This window comes from Danio rerio, chromosome 21 (assembly GCF_052040795.2).
Source record: "Danio rerio strain M-AB ecotype USA chromosome 21, GRCz13ab, whole genome shotgun sequence".
NCBI classification, from domain to species: domain Eukaryota; kingdom Metazoa; phylum Chordata; class Actinopteri; order Cypriniformes; family Danionidae; genus Danio; species Danio rerio.
The window spans coordinates 18,811,824-18,828,928 of record NC_141041.1 but is presented as its reverse complement, the minus strand read 5'-3'; the positions used below and the strand labels follow the sequence as shown (position 1 = coordinate 18,828,928).

At 33.3% G+C, this 17,105-nt stretch overlaps 1 long non-coding RNA gene across 3 annotated transcripts in view; it reads left to right on the top strand.

Moving 5' to 3' along the window:
• Positions 1 to 1,113: 1,113 nt before the first annotated feature.
• LOC141379843 (uncharacterized) overlaps positions 1,114 to 17,105 on the top strand; it is a 55,000-nt gene continuing 39,008 nt past the window's right edge. For 2 of the 3 annotated variants that reach the window (XR_015520262.1, XR_015520260.1), the window contains exon 1: positions 1,114 to 1,158. This is a non-coding gene — a long non-coding RNA (uncharacterized LOC141379843). Of the gene's footprint in view, positions 1,336 to 17,105 lie in introns of all 3 variants that reach the window. The other variant, XR_015520261.1, reaches the window with a different exon arrangement.

Here is a 17,105-nt window from a genome sequence, read left to right as displayed (position 1 = left end):
ATACAGGATTTCCGGGAAATTACCGTATATGTTTTTATATGTTTTCATCGAAGTTGTTCACAATACTGATCATCCACAGAGTTTGTAATGTAGTCAAATGTTTACAAATAAAAGCGCAGCCGTTTAAGGCTAATTTGTGGTGAATGATGTCAGAATTTACCGGTATTTTGGAATGGATGTGTGAACGGTCTTTTCTGGAAAAATTCCGTAACGTCCTCGCCTGTGTGAACAGCACTATTGACTAGCCTACTAATTTCCAATATTCCTCAGAAGATCCAAAAAAAGATGACTTTTTAAAGTTTGTCAGTCTTTAACTTTTTAAATTAAAAAAAGATTTTGTTTTTAAATAAACACAGTGAAGAAAACCTGTTTGTGGTGTTTTTCCTGCTTAAACAAGAACACTATATAAAATATCAATAAACAGTAGCCTATAAGGTATTGCCATTGCAGATGGCTTGAGGCAACATGCATACTTCTGTTGTTGTTGTTGTTGTTTATTCTTACTTTTTGATTATACCAGAGATGTCCAAACTAGGGCCCGTGGGCCAAAGTTGGCCCATACCTTTGATTTGGCCCACCATCTGACAAGGGAAAACGATATGATTTAGAGATAGTCATTTAAATCTAATGTAACCTTTTGTTTATTTTAACATTAACTGAAATTAAATGTTTCAAATAAATATTGTAAATGAATCAGTTTTAGTTCAAAATGTACACACTGTAACCAGATGAATGGAGGACAATGCAGAGACTTTGGTGAGAAGGCAAAGGCTGATTCTGCTTGGCAATTGTGTATTCAGCATTGAACTCCACTGTACACTGTTATGTTTTATTGCAATAAGTTATAATAAAAAATTATACCGCATTAAAGTAATCATTTTATTCATTTATTTTTTAAATATTAAGAATTAATTTAGGCAATTACCCATGGCAAATTTAATGTAATATAATTTGGTATATCCGGGCCACCGCTCCTAATGATAATTGGTTTTTGACCCTTTATACGAAAAAGTTTGGCCACCCGTGATAAATAATGTACGAAAACTACACTACCCATGATTCTACTAGGAGAACTCTCCACCAATCAGAGAGTCGATTAAACCACGCGGCGCCATGAATACGTTAGCGCCCTCTCCTGAAGTAGAAAGTCTCATGAAGGTGAGGTGAAAGCTGTCATTCTATGCTCTTAAAAGTCTTATATAACGATGTATATTTTGCAACACACGTAAAATGTGTAATTTAATATATACATATTTTAACATCTTCAAATCAATATACCCATCCCATCGTTTTTCACCAATCCATCGGCCAAAACAGTGGCTTGTTTTTACTGGGGTAAGGCCGTTTAAAATGTATTTGAATTCAGTGAAAAAATGGATTATAGCTCGAATACTAGGTTCTCCGTGTTTGAAGCTATATATTTAAGATATAAAACTATTTTTCGCAGATAAAGTAATGATATACACTTAAGGAGATTTAATGTGGCTCAATGAACTATTGACTTTCTGAGCCTCATAGCGCCCCCTAGGAGGAAACTAAGGTTGAAAAAAAAAAACTGATAGTCTTTGCTGTATTTGAAACAAAAGTTACTATTGCCATCTAGTGCTGTGGAATGGTGTTGCATATAGTACCTCTATTCACGCCATTGATGATCTCCTAACTCATTGTTTAACAGACGCTTTAAGAAAGTGAACGTTAAAGGAAAAGTTTACACAGAAATTAATTAAATTCATTGTCATTATTTATGATAAAACAATGTATGTTCAGATCATCTATACTGGTGGCATTAAATTTGTGTCATTAGTAACAGAGCTTTTTAAAGTCTCACATGGGCTTTTCATTTACAGCTAACCACATTATAATGTTTTAATCCTTAAAAATATTGTTGACCAACAGAAGTTAAGCGGGGAAATGTAGGCAATTGTTGCCAATATTCATTAGAATATTGATCAGTTCAAATCAGTTCTATAGAAACATTGAACAGTGATAAATAAAATATAAGAATAAATATCAACAATTAAAATTAATTTGAAACTAATAATTGACAATTATCAAACCTAAAAACGTTTGAAAATGCAGCAATTCTCATAATAACATTTAAGGCCACATTGTGCTTTTGTAAGATATTTGTAGTAAAACAGAAAGAAAAAGAGTTTTAAAAAAGCAAATTAAATAAATCTTCAGTCTGTCAAAATTTGTACTTTTTTTCCTAGTGATCAATAATGTAATTGCCAATCATAAAAATACCATGTTTTATTTTTATTGGAAAGTGTGCGTTTGAAAGGGAGTGCTTCTAGTCTTTGCACTAATCCTTAATTAACATTTATTATTGGGTTTAAATTGTCATGGTTGTCTCAAATAATTGTGATTAGATCAAATAACCATGCTTAGCTGATTAAGCATATATTCAATGCGACATGCTTTGACTATTGATTAATCATAATATTATTAAATGGCACACATGGGTCTACGCACATATGTTTTTTATTAGAATCTTATCAATTTTCTTCATTATAATATTTAATGTTTCATAGTTTTATTTGAAATGTTCTATTTTGTGATTTCACTAGATGGGGACTGTAATGCGACTACTCAAATCTGCAGCTTTAATTCAAGATGTGTTAATTTGTATGTGGACCTAGAATGCGGTTTTAAGTCAGAAGATGTAGAAGTTGTGTCTATTCAAAGCTTTCAAATAACTTATAAAAATAATAAGTCAAAATTTGAGTGAAATAATGTTTATCATTCAGCATAACAGATATTTTTTTGTACAAATGATCCAGATTGCTTATTCTAACTTAAATGTATTCAAATATGTTAAAAAGTTATACATTATAATATTAAATGTTTCATAGATCCATTTGAAATGTATACTCTGAAGAGATGACCAAAGTACAAAGTTTGTCTCTTTGCTCCTGTGAGTTTAATTTATAGTTAATTTAAAATTAGTGTTTGTGTATAGTTTTTTAGGCATGGGATGATAACCGGTTTCAAGGTTTACCCCCATGTTTGGAAAATTCAAGGTTTTAAAACCGCTTAAATTTTCTGTCATATCTTTCCTAAGGTTTATTTAAGTTTTTTTTTTATGTGTTTTTAATGTGTTGTAAAGGAATCTGTGTTTTGAAAACTAATGAAGACAGCAGAAGTAAATTATTTATTTTAATTATTTAGCCTGACACGTTTACTAGGGAAGCTCTGATCAATCGGCTGGAAGATTGGTATCAGCCGATAATCACATTTTATAACTCGAACGGTACTCGTAGGTGTTAGTTTATGAATTTACACACAGAGGAAACACCTTTGCTAGTTGGAGAGAAAAATATTGGAATGGCTTTGCATGTATTTAGGCCTTTTTACATATATTAAAACTGAAAGTTCTGTGTTTTTGACAATATTGCTAGTTCACTAAAATCTGGCTCAACATTTTAGTGAAATAAAAACAATATACCTTTTTGTTATTTACTTACTGCAATAAACATTGGTTTGTTGCAATCGGTTTCCTCAAATGGTTTGAGTTACCTCGACTTTTTGGGTTTTACATTATTGAAGCATCAGAATCGGTACTCAGTATCAGCTGATCATCATGACAAGGAATTGGTACTTGATATTGGCTGCAAAAACCGTGATCGGAGCATCCCTAATGTTTACTGTTCCAAAATATTAAAAATGTTTCCTAAAATAAAATACATTGTGCTAAATTGGGTGCTAAAAATATCGGCCCATGCCTAATAGTGGTAATTTGTGTTGGGTGTAATTAGATTACAAAGTAACCATTGTAATTAGATTGCTTTTTGTCAAAAAAAAGTTAGGGATTACTTTTCTATTTTATTTCATTAATTAAAATATATTTGCCATAAATACTGTAAATAAACTCAAGAGTTCTGGATTAATCAGTTCAGAGAAGCAGAGTTAAAGAATTACATTTTGCAGAATAATTATATTTTTCTGCTGAAGTTTATCAAGACAATTAAACATGCTTAAGATATAATGATTTGAGTCAGAAATGAATGACATGTATATACAGTGCTCAGCATATATAAGTACACCCCCCTCAAGTCTATCTTTTAAATTCATATTTTTAATAGGAGGCTATACAATATTATATTTGTGCATGTACATTAGATTACTCATTACTGAAGCTAAATCTGGAGCTTATCTAACAAAATATGTTGCGATTAATGGCCCAAAAACTAGTGCACCCACATTTACTGTATATGTTATAGAAAAATATGAAATACAAAATTTTAAAAGAGCAAAAATCAATAGAAGCAAAAAAATAGAAAAATTTAGTTGTTTTGTAGGTTGTAATTTAATTTTTGCAATATTTTGCTTGAATTTAATTGTATTATCTTTCAATTTCTAAACATGTTTGGTGACTAAAATATAATTTTAATAAATATATCTGTTTAATAAATCTTTTTTTGTTTAAATGCACCAAAATACATGGTCTATATTCACAGAAAAATAGATAACAATATATATATATATATATATTTAATTAAGCTACACTCAATTATGCTGATCACTGTATGAAATATGGTGTCATTACCTTAAAATGTTTTTTGTTAGATTGTTTAAATATACTATATTTATTTTAGATAAGTATTTTAAAGTATTTATTTTAACAAAGCAAAAAGGTCCTGCTTGACTCAAATGTAGAGAATTAAAATAGTTTAATTTCTATATTGTCTATGCATGTAGATTCATTGGGATTTTAAATAGTATCGAGTAAATTAATTCAATTACCTAAGTTACTTTTTAGACATAGTGATTTAAATACAATTTCAATTAAGTAATTAATTACTTTCAAGACTGTAGATGATGCATGTGCATGTGGCTTTTTTATAAGCATTCCAGATATGCTGCTTGTTTATGAGTTAAATACTTTTGAAGGCAAATGGGACTTGGTATATCAAGTTCATTGTATGTTAATTAATGTTTTAATGAGTTTTCCTTTTAAACTTCACTTAGCATTAAAAATGCACATATTTTACCCTCTTTTCAAGATTTAAGACAAATATTTTGGGTCTCCAAAATGAGTCTTTAAAGTTTCAGCCAAAACACCCATCAGATTATTTAATATACGTTTCAGAGTATTGGAATTTCTGCTCTGAACACAATGTAGCTGTTTTTGTTGCCTGCGCCTTTAAGTTCTTCCTGCCCACATCTCCCACATGCTTGTCAGAATGTGCCTAAATCTCCACAGAGATTTACTACAGTAAGAACGTTCTGACTTTCTGCAAAGTTGTTACAAAGTTCATCACACACACACACACACACACACACACACACACACATACAGGCATACATGGTTTATGAGGTCAATGTGACTTTTTGGTGGTTTACGGGGACATACCTTTGCCAACATCCTACGAACATAAAACTTGTGCCAAAAATTTTTATTTGAGCTACAAAAGGCAAACAACGCTTAAAAACAGCAATTTTAGTTTCACAACACACTCAAATTAACTATGTGACATTTCACAGGCTTATGGGGCCAGACAAAATCATGGTTTACAAGGTCTGTTTACATGTTACACACAAACCTAGCCCCTTCATGGTTTAAGAGGACTGATTAACACATTTTACATATCACACTATTCTGCTATTGCAGTAAGGGTGACAACAGAACAGACTCTGGCTTTCCTCAGCTAGACCCCTGCTAAACCCATCTCAGTTGCTAAGGTTCTGCCTGTCACTTCTTAAATGACAAAATCCTATTTTGCTTATAATACACTTTTGATTTAACAGTTCTGTAGGCTTATTGTGTTGTATCAGTTAAACAATCTGTTTAATGTACTGTTGAACAATAACCTGAAAAAGACAGCATTTTACCATTAAAGTATGAAGAGTTAATTGTTTAAGGGCCTTTGCTTTTTTTTTTTATAGGACAGTAGATATTTTGAAAGGCAACTTCAGATAAAAAAAGAACATAATTGGCAAAGAACCTTCAACCATGAACAACCAGAAGCACAACTGTATGATAACATGTTCATTATTTTATTCTTTCACTTGGCCAGAACACAAATGTTCCCCTCTGTGAACTCTGTGTGGAGTTTGCATGTTCTCTGTGTTGGGAGTGGGTTTCCCCCACAGTCCAAAGACAAGCGGTACAGGGGATTGAATACACTAAATTGTCCGTAGTGTGTGTGAATGAGTGTGTATGGGTGTTTTCCAGTGATGGGTTGCAGCTGGAAGAACAACCGCAACGTAAAACATATTCTGGATAAGTTGGCGGTTCATTTCACTGTGAAAACCCCTGATAAATAAAGGGAGTAAGCCGAAAAGAAAATGAATGAATGAATGATTACAGCTTATAAACAAACTAATGGTATTTTAAAATTTAATTAAGTCGTTCAACAGATTATTCTTTTTCAAATTTAAATATTTATACTAGAACACAACATGGTAGTGCACTACAATACTGTCAAATAAAAAACATTGCCACTCAATGACAGGTATAAAAAAAAACAAAAAAACGTTTATTTTTTATTTTTGAAGTCCAGGAAAACAGCAGGGCAATTAAACATGTATATACCTTTTATTATGAAATGCATAAACTATTATCGCTCTGACAAGAACAAAAATTAGATGGATAAAAACAGATAAAAAGATAGATAAAAAGAAAAAAAGATAAAACTAGACATAAAAGTTTGATTCCACAAATTGAATGATACATACAGAATTATATGAACACAAACAGATTAAAAACTAAATTTCATAATGTGACAGTAATATAATGTGTTATAATGTGACTAATTATTATCATACACATTTTCACTTTTTTTGTCACAGTGACAATATTTGACCATTTTCAAACATGTAAATAAAAAACAAAAACATGTCTTTTTGCTACTCGACACTGTTGTAAATGTTTAGTCTGAGGGACTGCATTTGTGGGTTATATATTTTTGTGTGATGGGTATTGCCCAGGCTCATGAAGCAGACGTGGACCTGGACTGTGGAGCAGTACCAGACTGTGGAGTAGTGGCAGACATGGGTTGAGAAGCAGAGGCAATCTGTAGAGCAATGTAGAGACTGCCCTAGAGTGATGATGGACTGTGAAGCACTGGCATGGAACAGAAGTGGGCCTGGGCCATGTTTTTTTTTTTTAAATTTACATGTTTGAAAATGGTCAAATGTTGTCACTCTGTGACAAGGAAAAAAAAAATGAAAATGTGTATAATAATAACCAGTCTTTTGAACTCATTACAGCCTTCACGTCTGCTTTTGTCCATGGTCTTCTCATGTAGGTTGTTCTGCCAGTGCTAGAGCCTGAAAGCAAACAAGATGATTAACTGTTAGCATCACTGACTTTTAATAGATCATATCAACTGTTCATCAATATCGTTTAAAAGTCTCTTTCTTGGAAAAAAGGTTAATCCTTAGGTGTGTACTTACACCATGGTTATACATCACACAACTACATGATTTAACAGCAACATATGCAAGTATAACTTTCAGTAGCTGCTTTGAATCATTGTGGACTACTGAAAGTGATATGACCTTTCCATGTAAAGACTATTCTTAATTAAAAAAAAAAGGCAAGCAATGTTTTCATAATATTCCCTATTATATTTTTCCACTGGAGAAAGTCTTCCGGTTTTTAGTTTAGCTGAATAATAAAAAGGTAAAAACTGCAAAGGTCAATATTATGAGCACAAAAAAAAAAATAAATTAAAAAAAAAAAAATATATATATATATATATATATATATATATATATATATATATATATATATATATATATATATATATATATAAAATTAAGATTTATTTATTTATTTTTTTTTTGTCAGCCAGATATTGCAGAGCCCTATTTATAAATGGCCAGATACAAAAGAGAAAGTGATAAATGGAAGACATTCACGAGAAATGTAGCATAGGAAAAAGCATTTGTGCATTTGCGCTACAAGCACTACGATAGAAAGTCTGAACGTGTATTGAGTGCTGCTGGAAACATTGCAACTCCAACTAGGTCTGCTTAATCCAGACAATGTGTCAGCATGTTAGCTTTTCTGTCAAATAATTTAAAATATGAACCAAAAACGGTGGAGAGTTAGTAGCCTACACTGTTTTTTCCTCAACATCTCACTTATATTGTTATCAATAGGCTAATATTTTTTGTTCTTCTTCTTCTTCTTCTTCTTCTTATTATTATTATTATTATTAGTTACTATTTATATTATCACTGATACTGAAAAGTGTTATTTAGGCTATTTATGAAGTTCTTAAAAATGTAACATTTAATTATTATACAGGAGGGAGAAACCAGTGAATATTGTCCTCACCACTAAAAAAAATGTGTAAAAAAAAATAAAAATAAAAAAAATAAACTAAAAATAAAGGATAAAAGGAAATGCATGCTCTTGATCCTTTTCGATAATCTGATTTGTACATGCTGTTGTGTGTGTGCACTTAGCCTAGACGAGCAGAGCACACACATCTAAAGTTATCTTACTGTCAGCGTTTTAATGGTCAAATAGGTGTCAAAATGCTGTGTTCAGTGATTATGTATTCATTTATAAGATGCTTAAAGCACAGTTTGTTTCATATTTTTATTCTATTGTACAGATTTCCCTTTGCTCATTTACAGGGAGGAAAATAAATGCATACAGTTGAAATCCGAATGATTAGCCCTCCTGAATTATTAGCAACCATTTTCCACCAATTTCTGTTTAATGGAAAGACTATTTTTTTTCAACCCATTTCTAAACATAATAGTTTTAATAACTAATTTTTTATAACTGATTTCATTCATCTTTGTTATGATGACAGCGCATATTTTACTAGATATTTTTCAAAATACAAGCATTCAGATTAAAGTACGATTCAAAGGCTTAATTAGGATAATTGGGCAAGTCATTAATATTGACCTTAAAATAAGTTTCAAAATATTTCAACCTGCTTTTATTCTAGCCAAAATAAAACAAATAAGACTTCCTCCAGAAGAAAAAAAATATTATAGAAAATACTGTAAAAAAAATCCTGAATTTGTTAAACATTATTTTCAAAATAAATTAAAATTTCACAGGAGAGATAATAATTTTGACTGGACGTTTTGAATAATCGTGTTTGCAATTATGACAAAAATAATCGTGGTTATGATTTTTCCCATAATAGAGCAGCCCTAACTGTATGTGTAATGTAGCCTACAGTAGATTATGTGATGTGATCAATTAAAAAATACTTTTTCTTTTTTTCTTAGTAATAAACATGCTTTTACACTACACTGTATGCTTTAGAAAAGATACAATAGATGGTGAGAAGTATAGCCCCAGGTTGCAAAAATTCAACAAATATAAGAATGAAGTTGTTTAGCCTTTATAGCGCCCTATTAAATTGTGTTGGGGTAAAAAGAATGTTTAAATTTCTTTGACTATCATGGCGATGTTATTACCTCAAATCTTAAACGTGCGCACATTGCAAGAAATGAAAATCGCGTCACAGCACACACTACAAAATATTAAGGTTATCGAGTCAATAGGGATGTAACGGTATCAGAATTTCACGGTACGGTAATACCTCGGTATGAATGTCACGGTACGGTATTTATTGAATCATTTACAGGAAAAAACAAAACTTATGAAAATACTCCAAAAAAGTGCCAAAAGTGTCAATGACATACAAATTAGCCATCTATCTGTAAGCTTTGAAACAGGAACTTCAATTTTAATAACAAAAAATTATTAAACCATGTAAAAACAATAAAGTTTCAATTTAGTATTGTTGAAAACTCATCACATTCAACATTTAATCACACTCAGCCCATCTACCCAGATGAGAGCTCTGCTAGTCGGACTTCTCATCAAGCATCTCCCGCTGGATCTAATCTCACTATATTTATTAAACGGGATATTTCATTTATCTTGTTGTCTTTATCTAACGACATATTCCCTGACTTTGGTCATTGGAATCTATTACTTGTTCTCAGGTAACGTGTTTTGGCTGAGCGCAAAGATAAGTTAATGATTAATGTAAGCATGTAGCCTACATTCTGTATATTGACTGATCGCTTGCCTTTATTTCCTATAATGTATAAACTTATTGTATGTTATACTTTTATAATGGCCATTATCGATTATTAAAACTGATATTCAGCAAAAGAGAGGGTGTGTTTCGTATTTTCACTGAAATTGAAAGGAGGCAGTGTTTTTATCGGCTCCGTTTTGTTATAAATATCCACACAGTGAAGATGACGCTCATATATGCAGCAAGACGCCTCAACATTTCTGCTGTCTAAGTTGCTAATATTAAAATGAAAATAGGCATTTCCTTAAATCATGTTTACATTTTATTGTTGATAAAGTGAAACAACGAAGCCAGGGTGATGTGAATGAAGTTATAAAGTACACTGTTCCCTTTGAAGATTTACCCGTGTCCTCGGTATAGTCTGCTTTTCCATATCAAACTGAGAAGAAGAGACTGCAGCCTTGATCAAACTTGCGAAGTCTGAACTTACACGGAGATTATGCATGACTGAACTGTGCGTGTTAGGCTACTTAATATTCAGGAAAAGCCCCAATCAGAGAGGCGAACGTCTGCAGCCCCGCCTCCGTTTTCAGACGTCTCCGTTTTCCATTATCCACACAGACATTATCCACACATTTCGAAACGCTCCGTTTTCGGCGCTCGAGAACTCCGGCGTAGTGTGGACGGTTGGCGTAACCGTAGCAAAACTTATGCGTTTTCAAACGAAAACGCATTAGTGTAAACGGGGCCTTAGAGTTTTCCAGCTCTTTTCATCCCCGCTTCTAGCAGCACACTCCATTTCCGCATTACTGGATCTGTAGCGACAACAGACCGCAAGGGATGATGGTCAAGCATGGGCTGATGGGTATTGTTGTTTTCGCTACCTCCCGTTCGCTTCATTCGCCTAAGCAAATTTTCTCAGAAGACCTATAGTTTTACCGAGTCATGCGACTTCGGTAATATCGAAAAAAATTAATATTGCGGTATGACGGTATTTACAATACCGTTACATCCCTACGAGTCAATGAAACACATCACCTGATTGCAGTATAACTTGCTTTATCAATAATTATTATTATTTATTATAGGCCAGCTTACAAATATTTAAAAATCTGTCACTACATGCAAAACACTCTCATGCACTCAAAATAGGTTCCCTTTTGCATAGCTATTAGTGGCAGTTATGAATTAAATAAATGGGCATATCCGCACGTAAGGTGAATCGCCTATTATTTATCGTCTGTTTATTTTTCTCTGTTCATTTCTTTCACATGCATGCAGAGTGAACAGCCTGGGCTGTTTCTGCTTGTTTAATAGACCACCTCCTCTTATAGCCGGCCTATTTTGGTATAAAGGACTATATTTTTTTTTATACTGTATGCTATTCTATCCCCTATATTAAACACAGCAAATGTATAATTAAATATTAGAAACATAAATATTTTAAGTTTCTAAAAGCACATTTTAATGTTTAAGCATTGTTTATTGTCCGTCGGTGTCGATGATGTGCACCTCTCAAAAAATGTAACTACAAGTCGCAACGACACAGAGCGCAAGCTCGTGATTTTTTTTGATGGTCGTGATTGGTCGGCTTGGCAGCGCTGACGAGTCTGGGCAGGACCAAGAGCCGTGCGAGTGGCACGAGCCTAATAGAGCGATTGTTTACAAGTGTGGAGTCCCGTGAAGGAGCTCTGGATAGAAAGTTTTGTTTTGTGTTTATCTCATAGTTAAAGTTGTTCCACGTCCGCCGGTTCCAGCCTCAAAATGAGCGAGTTTGAGTCACTTGTATGTTCAGGAAGCGTTTAGAAAAAACAAAACAACAGCGAAGAAACTCGACACAGAGGAACATTAACACCTTACTGCCAACTAGCGTTTCGAAAGTGTTAATGCAGACCAAAAGAGACATTGCGCAGAAGTAAAATAAACAGCTACGTGCGTTGCATGTGCCGTGGGTTACGCCGGTCATAACGCAGAAGTATAAACCAGGCTTTATAAACTTTAATTTCATAAGTGCATACAATATAATATTAATAATAATAAGACAATTAGCATGTTTATCAGGGTAGACGACATGCAGTGAGTGGATAATTCCATATGTGCAATATGTCCATTTAAATCTCTCCATTTTGCTTTAATGGCTGTGCTGTGTTTGACTGGCAATAGCTTTTAGATTATAACCCGCGACCCACTTATTAATATGCAGCCTTTTTTTGATTACATGGGGCCAGTTGCACCAGCAGTGTTTAAGTTAAAATGAAGCCTAGTTGTGACTTAAAGGGACACTAATTTACAATGTACGCACTACTAAATATTTCTGTGTTGCACCATTTCACTTAGTTTAAACCTAACGCTGTGTTCCATCTAAAAATTTACCGCAGCCTCCCCCCATGTATAACGGTAAAAAAGAGATGACGGTGAGATTAGTTTACATCGAGGAGCTTGCGATGATCTCCCTCTATTCACAGCCTTATTTTCTTCCCAAATCTCGCATTAAAAGAAAAAGTGTCATAATAAATACAATTATTATTAAAAATGCAATTAAGTTTTGTTTGTCGCATAGTTAACTATGTGATGTGGGTAAATGGTGTGTTTTAATGCTGCAAGTCCTATATTTCAAACCTGCGGGAAGCACTGTAGTTGATCTTTTTTTTCCCCCAATAAGGTGGTGTAATAAATACATTATAATTTTTAATTAAAGATTATTCACATTAAATAATAATAATAAAAAACATTGGTTTAAAGAATGTTAAAAACACAGGATTATGTTTTAAATAACTCCAAATCGAGGCATTCATTTTAGGCCTCTACAAACTACAAAACGTCAATGCAAATTAATGCAATACTATATGTAAAAATAAACTATTATATACTATAGTGGCCTATAGCCTATAAAAAAATGGTCAATATTGCCTTATTTCTCGTCTCGCTCAGCACGTGTGCATTGAATCGCAAGTGACAGATACAGAGGAAATTAATACAAATAATATAGGCTAGAATTAAAATAATATAGCCCACCTAGCAGTTTTCTTTAAAATTATAATAGGCCTGTATATAAAAATGGACTGAAAATTCTTGTAGGCCTTTTGTGATGTTCAGTTATAAAAATGCTTATCTGTACATTTGTAAAACTGTCCTGTTTAGGCTATACTGCTACTGCTTTTGAAAAGGAAAAAAATAGTCTGGGCTATACTTTGAATTAATCAAAAACAGTTTTTGGTTCAGTTTGAAATTTAACTTGATAAACAGTTAATGATGGCACCTGATGTTCACAGAAACATCAGTGGGGCGTCGATTAGGGATGTTCGGTTCTGGGTTTTTTGGATGAGACTCTTAACTCCTAATTTTGGAGTCGGTGGAATACATATGCATTCACTTAAAATAGTGCAAGGATTAAATATGCTGTCTCATCTTGCACTTTACACAATGCTACTGCGTCAATTCCAACATTGTGTAGTTCTCTGGTCAGAAAAAAACCAGCAGTAAATCATTTCCAGCCAAAATAAAATGGTTATCAACCTAAACTTTTTATACAGCATATTTTAATTGTCTAGTTTAACTAGTTTAGTTTAACTTAGAAAATTACAATGCAATCTTGGAGACATAAAGTTAAAACATAATTTTAGTATCAAAATGTTTAATGGAAAGATGAGTGGCAGTTCATTAACAAATAATCCCAACTGAGCCCAAACAATGTTAAAAACTATATAGAATAGTCTAATTATTTAGTATAGTCTAAGTATATAAATACTTTACAGAGAGAATAAAATAATCTGTGGTTGTTCATTTCTTTGTTTATTGATCGGTTGAAGCGTCAAAAAATAAAGTAGCTAGCTTTTTCATTTGATTTAACGACCAATTAAATATTAAACCACATACATGAAATATTTAACTTAAATAATTCATTCATAAACAAACCTAAAATAATAAATAAAAGCAGTGTGACAGAGCAGTATATGCTTTAAGGCATAGTCTCTCTTGTAAATGTGTTTTTCTTTAAAGTGTACTTTTAAATAGCTCATTACTTTACTCTTAAATATTACTGTTTGTTTGTGCAATTTGTTCATTATTGTAATTTAATAAAGGTGTGTTAATGAGACGGCGGAAGAAAAGGAGTGAGTCAGACCTAGTTTTTGAACATTTTACCTTGACTATATTTTTATTTAAAAATCCTCTTTTGGAAGTTTTTGCGTTCCCTCGCAGATGTTTTGCGTTCTCGCAAAACTGTTTTTCCACAAACACTTCCTGTTCACTTCATACATGTCAACCCTCCTGTTTTACCAGGATTCTCCCAACCCTTCCGTTTTTGCTGGGATTCTCCCATATTTCTCTTTCTTTTCATTTCAAGCTGTGGGTCGATCATCGCTCTTCATATGCAACCTGTGAATTAGCGAATGCATGTATACGGACGTGCTAGGTATGATAAACTGATCCCAGATCAGCTTCTGTACACACCATTTAAAGCGACACCTCTGTTATCAAACAAGTGATGAGCAGCAAATGAATCTCTCATTTTCTTTTATTTCATAACAGAGGTGTCAATTTAAGAATGCACAGATCTATAATGAAAGTATTCCATTACTTAAGTAACTGTTTGTGCTCATTTAAGAGAGAATGAGTTGTGTTTAAAATAAAACACACAGGACGGACATGTTTACATATTGTTAAGTATATTGGTCTGTTTAAACACAGATCTGAATCCTGCACTTTAGCTACTCTTTAAATGGCATGTACAGAAGTTGATCTGGGATCAGTTTATCATTCCCTGATTCAGAGGTTGCATATGAAGGGCGATGATCAACCCACAGCTTTTAATGGAAAGAAAGTAAATGCAGACACTTTTATATTTGTTTCAGAATGCTTTCAAAAATAAAAATATATGAGAAATATGGGAAAATACTTAACAATAGGATGATAGAGGGATAGAATGGTAAAATACGGGAGGGTTGACAGGTATGAAGTGAACAGGAAGTGTGGATAATGCAAAACATCTTTGTGAGGGAACAAAAACTTTAAAAAAATATATATATTCCTATCACTGTTTTTTTTTTCTACCATCCTTTTTTTCCCTCCCACTCAGTTTTTTTTTCTTCCACCCAATTTTTTCTTCACCATCACGTCCCTTCCGAGTCTCCGTACTAATGCCTTAAAATGTAACTTAATACATTTTTTTTTATGACATTTGATTGTAACATTTAACTTTTTCCTAACACTGATTTTGGTTGGTTAAGGTTTTGTGAAGCGTCATTCAGTAATTTTGATTTTGATTTTACTATATTTATTTACCTGTTATAGAATAGTCTAACCGTGGATTGGCTTGCATGTATGGGCATAGTTTGACGTCTTTACCTAAAACTTAAACCTTTATAGGCCTATTATAGGCCCATATAAGGATAATAAAATTTGATATAAAGCACTCGTTTGGCAATGAACCATGATCTGTCTGCGTTGATAAATGGTATAAAATCAATAATAGCAAAACTGCATATTATTATTACTATAAAAAAGTATATTACTGCCTTGAGTCAGTAACTTAGGCAGTAATGCAAAGTAATAATTAATGTGAATAAATAGCCTAAATGAAAGGAACAAGAGGGACCAAAATTAGTCATGGGATTAAAATGCCTCCTCAGTTATGATATCCTGGCGCCGGGCCTGCTACTACCGCAAGTATATTATAAACATGCGGGAAGTAGGGCTATGCAATTAATCGAAAATTCGATTTTGATTATGGCTTCAAACGAATATGAAAATCATTAATCGAGATAAAAAGATTGTTGCGTCATATACGTCCTCTTTCCAGTTGTACACATTTGTTGCTCTGCAAAGCTCAGTTTCACGTGAATATTACTAAAATCATGCATTGTAATTTTGCAGCACGGCATGTGCATCATTCATTGATGTACATTCGAATCATTCATGTTTTAAAGGGGTGGTCCAGAATGTTATTTTTAAGGCTTGGTTGTGTTAATAAGATGCAAAGCAATGTGTGCTCATGTTTAACTTGAAGGAAATCGTGTTATTTTTTCATAAATCTCACTTTGATTATACACAGCTACTCAGCTAACATGAAAACGACTGTCATATTTCCTAGTTTCTCTAAAAGGCCCACCTTCAAGTGACTCTGATTGGTCATCATCATAATATGCTGTGATTCGCCGATCGGCTCCACGTCACGCCCTGACAAGCACGCGCGTTTTGTGTAAACAGTCAGTCAGTCAGTCAACACGTGTCTGTAACGAGTGAAAATGGGATGCGGCTCCTTTAACTGTTTCTGTGCCTTTTAGTGTGTTTATGCGTGTATACGATGAAGTATCTGTAACACGAGAAGCGCATGTGCGCGGGAGAGATTTTTATTATTCTTTTTCTCTCATGCTCGGATTAAGTTATTTTCTATGGTGACAGAATAAAGCACAAGATGTGAGATGAGACCTTTGTGAGCCTGGATTGATTTGTTTTTGATGTTACACTCCAGTTGGGAAATCATTGCTGTATTTTTTTTAAATCAACGCGTTACAGGACGTCTTTCATGCATATGCGGAATATGCCTGTGTAAGTAACATGAATCGTTCACATATCTTTTGCGACTTTATTGTCCGAGTTGTAAAACGCATAGCAAAGCTGCCTATACAGAGAAACTCTGCCGTCTCCCACAGAGAGACGCAGGTGCTGGCCAAGAGTGCGTGTATGTGTATGTGTGTGTGTGCGTTTACAGCCGTTTGATAAATATAGATTTGTAACGTTAGCTAAGTCGTTATCGGTTACCATAATTTCCCGTTGTTTACATCTTTGCTACAACACACCGTTAAAGTTAGACACTGTACATGTCATGATCAATTTTAACAAATAAAAACACTTACAGGTCATGACTCAGAGTTCACAGCGTCTCCTTGCTCCATCTTTGAGGAGATTTTAACTGAATCCAGCACTGAACTGGGAGAGATTCTGGAAGCTGTGTTTTGTCAAATCATGCTTGCTATGTATTTTATAGTTCTCTGGAACATAATTAATATTGAACTGTAAGCACTTCTGTGTTTGGGTCGTGTCATTTGGAAGCCCAACAACAGAAACAGAACAGCTCTGTGGAAACAGCAGGATGGCATTTCTCTCTCTGCAGTAACGTTACAGCGCCTCTGG